The sequence below is a fragment of the Myotis brandtii genome, unplaced genomic scaffold (assembly GCF_000412655.1).
Source record: "Myotis brandtii unplaced genomic scaffold, ASM41265v1 scaffold324, whole genome shotgun sequence".
NCBI classification, from domain to species: domain Eukaryota; kingdom Metazoa; phylum Chordata; class Mammalia; order Chiroptera; family Vespertilionidae; genus Myotis; species Myotis brandtii.
Genome location: NW_005362439.1, coordinates 2,721,047 through 2,730,751, shown reverse-complemented (window position 1 = coordinate 2,730,751; position 9,705 = coordinate 2,721,047). Strand labels below are relative to the sequence as shown.

The following is a 9,705-nucleotide window of genomic DNA, read 5'->3' as shown; positions in this document are numbered from 1 at the left end:
GCGCAGAAGGCAGGGCTCCGGGGCGCCGGGCGCACCGCAGGCATTTAGCCGACTCCTCTTCCTCCGGCTCCTCCGGGGGCACAGCTGGTTTCCATGGGGAGTCCCGCAGGGGGGCTGAGGGCTTGGGGAGCCCCCCGGACTGGGTGGGAGCCGGGGGCGGGGGAGCGGAGCGCTCCCCCGAGACTGGTGGCTGTCGGGCGCTCTGCTCTCTCCGCGTCTCCCTCGGCTGGGCTTCTGTCACTTTCCTCCGCGAAACCGGGAACCCCTGGCTGGTGACACGGCTGGCCAATCCGCCACGCCCCCGCATCAATATTCACGATAATTTCATAGTCATGAGGAGGGCGCGGCCTGGGGAGCCGTCCCTCCTCTTTTAAAGAGACAAGCTGGTTTTCTTGGCCAACCTCTGTTCTCGGATGGCTCTCAAAACAGAGGCCTAAAGCGAAGTCGTCCTGGAGCCAATAACGAACGGTGGTCCTGGAGCCTCGGCATCTTGTAAGGCGTCGCTAACCACTCTCCCACACGCTCACGAGGAAGCCGAGTTATTTCCATTCTTCCCCCCTTGGGCTAGAACCCGAGCCAAGTCCAAGGCAGGGAAGTCCATCTCCAGGCCCCTTCACAGATCTCTCAGTGGGCAGGTTGCTCATGTCTCCTCCCCCAGGAAGCCTTCTTTGACCCCCAGGCTGAAGCATTTACCACCATTACACTCGCAGGACACCGTGTGCTTTTCTCCAGGGGATGCGTATAATGTGCTATTGTCGTTGTTTGTTCTGTGTCTATGACCCTAACTGGACTCTGAATCCCTCAGGGCAAGGACTGTCTCTGCCTTTCCTGTGGGGGGAGGGGGGGAGGGGGGAGGACCAGGTGACCAGCAGAGATGCAGCAAGGACCCCTCTTCTCACCCATCCTCAAGTTCCCCTAATGCAGAGGTTCCGGTTCTCAACCTGTGGGTCGCGACCCCTTTGGCGGTCGAAGGACCCTTTCACAGGGGTCGCCTAAGACCATCCTGCATATCAGATATTTACATTACGATTCATAACAGTAGCAACATTACAGTTATGAAGTAGCAACGAAAATAATTTTATGGTTGGGTCACAACATGAGGAACTGTATTTAAAGGGCCAGAAGGTTGAGAACCACTGCGCCTAATGGTTCGGAAGAGCAAGACTGTGGAGCACAGTGGCCATGGAGTCTGCGCGAGCCCAGACACTGGCTGGCAGCACGCCCCATGGCCACGGGACACTCCCAGGCCCCCTGGATCCGTGACCTAAGTGTCCCGCTCAGAGTACAGCTTAATCTCTTGAAAGGGCTGATAAACAATCAGCGGGCACCTGAGCAAATGGAGGTGGTTCGGAAAGGCACTCCCGCCGAGGGCGGGGCACGCGGTTCCTGGGCAGAAGTCATTAATGGGATTAAGTGTGTCCTTGCTGTCTGGGGCTTCTAATTAGCTCAGGAACCAAAAGGTCTTTAAGAAGCAGAGATGTCATTGCCGCTAAGCCAGGGGTGTCACTGGAATGACTCAGTGCCTGGGAGAGGGCACAGGCTGAGGCTGAGATGGCACCGGTTTGCTTGCCTGGGGTGGGCGGACAGGCGTGTGGCGTTCCCCCCATCTCCTGACCCAGTTGACATAGTTCTGGAGAATGAAGTTCTGCCTCTCTAGGCTGTCACATGGCTGTTGGCTCTCAGGCCTCCTGGAGAGTTTGTTCCTGAGGTGCTGGGAAGAGAGCCCGTGCTGTGTGGACCAGTTCACCAGCAAGGCCACTCTGAGAAGTTAGGCTGAGCCCCAAGGAAATCATAACAGTGGCAGGTAGAATTAGGGTGCTGAGACCCTGGGCGCTTTTTTCAAATGTGTTCTATCTGGGCAACAGTGGTCTCTGTGAACAAGCCAGTCTGTGGTGAGTGAGCTTGCGCCAGCAGGTGTCTGGATTCCTGGCTCCTGAGCTGGAGTCCCCGCGGGCCCCCAGGAGGAACAGAAGTGCCCCTCTGCCCGAGGTTGGCTAGAGACTGTGCCTGTGTTCCTCCCAGCCTGCTCTGTAATTACAGGCACAGGCACCATTTAAGTGATTGGGGAAGATTATACAGTTTTAGAGAAATAGGATTAGAGTGTCCTCTCTTTCCTGATTCTTACCCAGGTGAACACCCCAGGAACCATTGAAAATAATCCCGGGGAGACATTCTGGTTCCAGCACCTCCTGTGGAGTCTGAGAGGCAGGATCTTCAAGAAAAATCCTGGGGGTGAGGGGGTGGGGTGGGCAGGAAGAGGGACTAGGCAGTGCGGAGCCTGGCATGGGGTAGGAGCATGATCATTGTTTTTCTAGGATGAGGGGATGGCAAAGTCCAGCAGAGAAGAGAATGCAGAGGATTTACCCACATAGCCTGCAAGTACTAATGAGCACCTGTGATCAGTTCCTGGCCAGACACTAGAGACAGACATGGTGGTGATTGAGAAGGTGCATTCCAGAATGAGTGAAGAAAACCTGCGGGGGACTTTAGGATGATGATCTGAAAGAGTGATAAGGACTATGAAGGAGATACAATAGTGTGATATGGCTGTGTGAGCAAGGAAGGCCTTTCTGAAAACGTGACATGTGAGGTGAGAATGGAATCATGAACTGGAATCATTTATGGGGTAAAATGGAGGGAAAAGCATTGAGGGCAGAGGGAACAGCAAATAGAAGAAAAAGAGAAAGAAAGACTGGAAGGGGCATGAGAGCGAGATGATGCATGTAATACCCCATGCTCTGTACAGACCCAGTAGTCATGGTCATACCGAAGCTCGAGGCTCTATTCTATGTATGTGCAGAAAAGAATTGTGCTAGTTCAGGTTAGAGGGCCCACCTGAAGCCTTCTGTAGCAGCGCCTCCCTTCCATATTGTCTCTTAATGATTTCCCAGGAGAGGAAATTAGACAGTGAAGTGAGGTGTCAACAGGGAGGGTCTGCTCCCTCTCCAGTCCTGGGCCTGGTCCCACAACCCAGCCCCCCTCGAGCCAGTTCTCTACATCCCAAGGGCAGGGGAAGGAGGTCAAGATTGGTTCTGCAAACACCCGAAACACTCCAGGTCAAGAACAGCACAGACTGTGGCCCCTCCTCTATGGGCTCCAGGAACATCTGGTTGTTGCTCACCAGCAGCTGCTCCAGCTGTGAAGCGAAATGCATAGACATCCCAACCCAGGCAGTGACGCACAGGAGACAAGGACAGAGATAAGCTTCCTGTCAGTCCCAGATGCAAGGGCAGGGTAGAGAGAAGGGCTCCTGCCAGGCGAAGTTGTGAACAGGGCTGGTGTTTGTGAGGTGTGTGTGTGTGTGTGTGTGTGTGTGTGTGTGAGGGGGGGGGTGTTTGGTGGGGACTACCACACTTTGATACCCCTGGATAGTCACTGTCCTTCTCTGTGTCTCAATTTTCACATCTATAAAAGGGGAGAGTGTTAATGATCCCTAGGGTCCTGTCCTCTCCAAGGACCTTCCAAATGTGGCCTTCCCAGGAGAGTCCGTGGCGGGGAGTTGGGGGTCAAGGACCTGCCTCTTCAGGAGGCCTGTCACTCCCATTGTCCAGCCTCCCCTCCGGAGCCTCCACTAGGGTGCAAGGGTGGATGTTTACACTCGGCAGGCTGGCCCCGGGTGGTGGTGAGAAGGTCACCCAAAGTAAACCTGCCTTGTTTGTCTGGCTTGTAGAGGGAAAAAGGCTTTGGCACACTCTAACAGGAACTTCTGCGAAAAGAAAACATATCCATCCTGGAGATTAGGCTGACTTCCGGGGCACAGATGGGCCCTTTGTTCTCTTGTGGCTTCCTAAAATGGCCTGAGGGCTGCTCTCCCTGTACCCCCTCCTCCCCAACTGGGGCTAAACATGGAGGCCCTGGGGTGGCACCTCGCCAGAAGGGTGAAGGTGGGCTTCTCACACATCTTCATCCCTTTGGCCTGTGGTTCTTCCCCCCAGCTCCACCATGAACCATAAGAAAATCTGACATTTATTGAGTACTTGCTCTGTGCCAGGCAGTAAAAAACTTATATGATCTGTTTTAATTCTTGGAACAAGCTTGTGAGATAAGTACCATATTCACTGATTCCGAGATGCCCATTTTAATGTCTCTGACATCAGAATGTGTCTCACAATCAAAGATACGTTGTTGTCGAATGGACAGCGTTCTTTCCTTCTTAATGTACATAAAAGAAGGGAGCATCGTACAGTTGAAGGCATCTTAGACTCAGTGGAACGTGGTATTATCATCATCCCCAATCTGCAGGTAAGAAAACCGAGGCTCACTCCTTCATTTCACAGGAAACCAAGGCCTAGGGCCATAGGAGGCTTGACTTAGGTTGCCAAACTGTGATGGGCACAGATAACTCTGAAATGCAGGCCTGCGGGCTCCTCACTCAGGGCCCTTTCCACTCACCCCAGATGAACTGCGTGTTCTCACTAGGGAGAGGCAGGAGCGAAGGGGAGGGCGGTGCAGGGCCTTCCTTAGCAGCCAGTGAATCACCAGCCACCTTGCCTGGAGAAGGGCCTTAAAGATAGATTTCTTTCCCCCTGCAAATTCTCTGAAGACCAAAGTTCCTTAAGGACGAAGAAAACATTTGCCTCCCTTCCAGCTCCTTTTCCTGGTAATTATTTTAGCTTCTCTTCCCCTGAATTTCTGTTCTACTGTCCCATCTTTGGACAGGAGGCTGGTCCGCCCCTTGGCACTGCCTGCCTGCCGCCTGGGGAACAGCCCCGCCCGCTTCCTGCTTTGCTCTCAGTCCTGCTCTGAACTCACCCTTTTTTTTCTACCTCAAACCACCTGCACCAACACTACTTCTAGATGCCTCTATACCCCAGGCCACTGGCTCCCACCCTGAAGTCATACACTCAGGCATACAGCCCTCCATCCCCCTTGCTCTCTATGCGTAAAGTCAAAGGAGAAAAATCGACAAAACCAGTCTTTCCTCTTGCCTCAGGGAGTCCTCATGTTGTTGGGGACGCTCCCCTGTAAATCCTAGGGCCGGCAGAGCTAGAGGTGGGGGACTAAGAGGAAGGGCAGGGGCATGGAAAGTCACAGGCTTAATTCTGTCTATGACCTACTGACTCGCCAAGTCCCTACCCCGTCCCTCTTTCTTACGCCTCAGTTTCCCCAATTTCCACGGCTGATGAGGCTCAAGTGGCTCCTCACTAGGAATCAGAAAGGCAGCCTCAGACATTGAAATCAAAGGCTTTTGTTAAAAGGCAAGCAGGCACCATTCAGTTCAGCGGGGACCGATGACAGTGCTGGTTAGGCCAGGGTCTCAGATTCTTCACAGTGAAATGAGGATTTTAGACAGGATGGTCTCTCAATTCCCATCCTACCAGCTCTGAACTGCTATGGTTCTGCCTTCCTCTGCCCAGAAGCAAATGTGGACCTTGTGTGTGAGGAGCCCATGCGCTCTCTGGGCATCGATGGCCAGGAGGTGAGTGTGCACCATGGTGGTGTGACTGTGCGTGCACACAGCTCGGGTGGATGCTCCTGTGTCTGGAGGTGTGGCCCTCCACGAGGGGCTTCTGCCATTCGTGCATGTGCGAGCGGCTGGAGGAGAATGTGCGAGCTCTCTTCCAGAAGCGGGCCCACCCCTCCCTGCGCGTCCATGCCACCGCGTGCGGCTGCAAATCTGGTTTCCATCTTCTTCCAATAGGCAGCAGGGCTGGGGGTGACTGAGTGGAATATTAATTATGCTTTTGCACGTGGCTGAGCTCCATGAATGTGGTGGTCTGAGAGAGCAGCCTGAAGCTATGTGGGGAATGAGGGGGAAGCCACAGGAGCGGGGTTCCCTGGGGTTTATAGCGTGCTGGGAGGGGCAGAGCCCTGAGACCCAAAGGGTGGGTGGCAGGGAGAGGGAGAGAGCTTCTGAGGCCCAGGATCTGGGGACAGTAGGGGAGATACTCGCTAGTTTTAGGGTGATTCTCACATTTATTTCATCCAGGGTCTAGCACATAGTAGGTGTTCAATAAGTGTTGAATGATTGAATAGTTGACTGCTCACACACATGACAAATCTCAGATACTCCTTACCTGGGAGGAGATGGAGGACCAAGTAGGAGGAAGGAAGGAAGTCGGTACACATCTACCATGTCCTGGCCACTCTGAGAGTCACCATCAGACATTTTATTTTGTTTTATTTATTTTATTTCAGATACATAAAGGTCCTAGAAGATAGTGTCACCCTCCCTGCACACACATTTCCCCCTCCACAACTTGCTCCTGTTGGAAGGTCCAGGGGAGAAATTTTCCTTTGACTTCAGGGCCCCAAAACGCTGGCTGCTTCTGAGTGGTGGGTCTATTTTTAATCTGATGGGCACTCTGGATTGTGTAGCTCACTGAATTCCATCTTTTACTTGAGCTGCCAGGAAGCTCAGAGATGAATTTTCTGGGGCCCACCTCTTGCAACAGGATCTAATGGGGATGCATTTCACAAACTAACTGCATTCCTAGCTTCATCTTATGTTTTTAGCTCCCTCTCTCCATATCCTTTTTCCTCTCTTAAAAGCCATCTAATTCCATTGTCTGTAGGGTTTCCCAAATACCTTTAATACCAGTATATCCTGAAGTGAGACAAGGTGTAAATACAAAAACATTTCACTTTTCTATGGCTCAGAGTGGTTATGTTATTTGTCCAATGACACACAGCTATTAAATAAGAGATGAGAATTTGATCTTGGGTCTGTTCGACCTAATCTTTCCACTGCACCAGACTCTAGGTCTGGATAAGTTGCACAGTAATCAGGGGGCTTTCTGGTGAGTCAGGAGGAGCCTGGGGCCTTTGCAGACTCAGCCTTTAACTCTTAACGCCCCCATCCAGGCTCTCCTCCTTGAAGACCATGTCTAGGTGGGGGCTGCCATCCCATATCATGCACAAAGAGAGGACTCTGGGGGCCCTGGGCATTCCCCCATCCTCAAGGACCAGCCCCAACCCCGCGGGCTAAGCTGAACAAACAGAAAAGCAGCAGAGCTGGCCTTGGCAATCACCAGTTAAAGCAAATATATATTCCAGATGCTCCGAGGAACGTTTCTGGAGCTTCCAGAGCTGAAGGGTGGACCAATTCTCTGGAGAAAATAAATGGATGTGGGCCCAAGGGAATCACATTTTCTTCTTAGCTCTATGATAAATAAGGATCTAAAGATCAGGGTGAGGGGCCCCCAGTGGTGCATATTCTGTGCCCTAATCTCTTGTTGTACCCCTGTGGGCCTCCCCACCTGGAGTCTTTCCTCTGGGGAGCCCCTGGATGGAGACTTAGGGGTTCCCAAGGTAGGCCTACACCTACCCACCAGTGAATTAATTCCTTACAGGGGCTGGCACCACACATGTGCTCTACAAACCTGGGGACCCCTGGGGAAGGCACAAAGGAGGAGTCTAATCTAGAATGGAAGGGGGTGTTCTGAGAGCTGCAGTGGAGAACAACATGAGAACACGGGGACACTGGCAGAGAGACATGAGCCAATGGGGAAAGACTCCCCAGATGAGCCTTGGGCTCTCCGATGTGGGGTTCCTCCAGACACCAGCACACGTGGCCTGGAGGAGAAATAGTCACAGAAATAATGATCTTTACAAACTGCCATTTACTGTGGCCCCGCTGCCCTCCAGTGCTCTGCCCGCTTGCAGTGCAGATCTCAATGTTTTAAATCTACAAAGAGCTCCTGAAATCCACAAGACAAGGACCAAGAATCCAATAAAAATATGGGCAAAGAATATAAAGTGTGGGTTTGGTACATTTATACAGCAGCATTTATCATGTCCCAGGATCTATGCTTAGTACCTCCCATGTGTATTCTCATGTAAGCCTCACCACAACCTTTGGAGGCAGATGCCACAATTACCTTGTTTTCCCGAGGCTCAGGGAGGCGAATGAAGTCACTCGTCCAGGGTCACACAGTGACTTGATCTGACTGCATGGTCCATGTTCCTAAGGTAGGAGCTGGGATGACAGCCACTATGTACTGGGACCCAAGGCCTCAGGGAAAGTCGGCAGGCACTGGGGAAGGAAGTCAAGGGAGGGGCAGTCAGCCAGGTGGAACCCTCTCTATCCAGCAATTTGGGAAGAAACCTAGACTGAACCTCCAAGAGCTAGGTAGAGGAGTTTTGGATTTTGTCTTTTTTAATTTGTTGAATGGATAATGCATCACATAACTAAAAAAAAAAAATGTAATACAACAAAAAGTAACCATCCCATCTCTATATATCCTAACCACTAAGTTCCCACCCTTTGACCAACATATAATCAATTTTATTACTTTCTTGGGCATCTTTCTATGGTGTGTGTGTGTGTGTGTGTGTGTGTGTGTGTGTGTGTATTTCTCTCTCTCTCTCTTTTTTAACTGAAAAGGAGCATTTTATATATACTTTTATATCTCCCTCACACCCTTAATATGTTTTGGTGATCTTCTCATATTAGTACAGAGACCTTCCTCATTTTTTTTTATTGGTGCATAGCTACCCATTGTAGGATTGTGACATTTATTTACCTGTACTCAACTGATGGACATTGGATGGTTTCTGATTTTTATTATAACAAACAATATAACAAGGCTATAATGATAACCTCATTCAAGCACTGCGTATCGATAGGATAAAGTCTCAGAGGTGGGAGTGCTGGGTCAAGGAGAATGTGCATTTGTAATATTGATAGATACTGTCAAATATTTCGTATCAACTTACACCCCAACAGCAATATATAACACTGCCGGTTTCTCTACTGTCTCTCCAACAGAGCATATTGTCAAACTTTTGAAGGGTTTCTGGTTTGCATGTCTCTTATTATTAGTGAAGTTGAGAGTCTTTTTAGATGTCTTAGAATATTATGCTTCCCTTTCTGTAGACTCTCTTCCTATTCTTTGCCCTTTGATAAATTGGTGGCTGGCGTTGTCTTATTAATTTCTAGAAGCTCTTTATATAGTAGGGAGATTGTGATATGATTTGCAGGGGCAGTGGGGCCACAACTGGCATCCTCTCTGGGAGAGGCTGTAGAGGTAGATTTCTTCCCCACACCTCTACCTTCCTGTGCTTAATCATGTATTCAATGAGGATTTTTGAATACTTCTTGGGTGCCAGCCTCGGTGTTTTGGCACCTGAGACCACAGGTGAACAGACAAAGCCCTCAGAATGCGAGAAGGGATCCGGTGGGGGACCAGATCTGTAATCAACGAAGTCGCAGGCTAACGTGAAACAAGCTGTAGCTGAGGGGCTGAGAACGAGGGCGGCAGTAGTACGGGGGAGGAAGCCATCGGCTGCCTGTCCCAATAGCCTCTGACATCGGTCTCACCTGGGGCTGGCTCGGAGCTGCCAAGGCTTTGAGGGTTCAGCCCTTAGACTCTGACTACAGAAATGCTCTGAACCAGGAAGACGGCTCCCTCAATACATATTTACTGAGTGCTTCCCACACGCCAGTCCAGGGGCCCACCTTGTTTGCTCTGTCCTCACGTGGCTCCTCCCTGCCCGTGCTGGTCTTCGCTGTCCGATTCTACTCGGTCCTGCATTGCTCACCACCTGTTTCCAGCATGCATGCCTCCACTGCTCGGGGATTGAAGTCTCCTTGGCGGCAAGATGAGAGATTTTCCCCTGGGTCCCCTCCCCTTGGTGCTTAGCATCTGGTGACGTTCAGTGGAGGCTTGTTGCATGGTTGATGTTGGATGGCTTGTTGGATGTCAGGGGAGTCAGAAACCATGGCTCATCTGAATTGGTGTGTGTGTGTGTGTGTGCGCGCGC

General features: G+C 51.2%; 1 long non-coding RNA gene across 1 annotated transcript; it reads right to left on the bottom strand.

Moving 5' to 3' along the window:
- Positions 1-7,180: 7,180 nt before the first annotated feature.
- Positions 7,181-8,053, bottom strand: LOC106726857. The gene is made up of 2 exons (XR_001362983.1): positions 7,821-8,053; positions 7,181-7,515 (listed from the first exon to the last, which is right to left on the bottom strand). It is a non-coding gene; the product is annotated as an uncharacterized LOC106726857 (long non-coding RNA).
- Between the last annotated feature and the right edge of the window lie 1,652 nt (positions 8,054-9,705).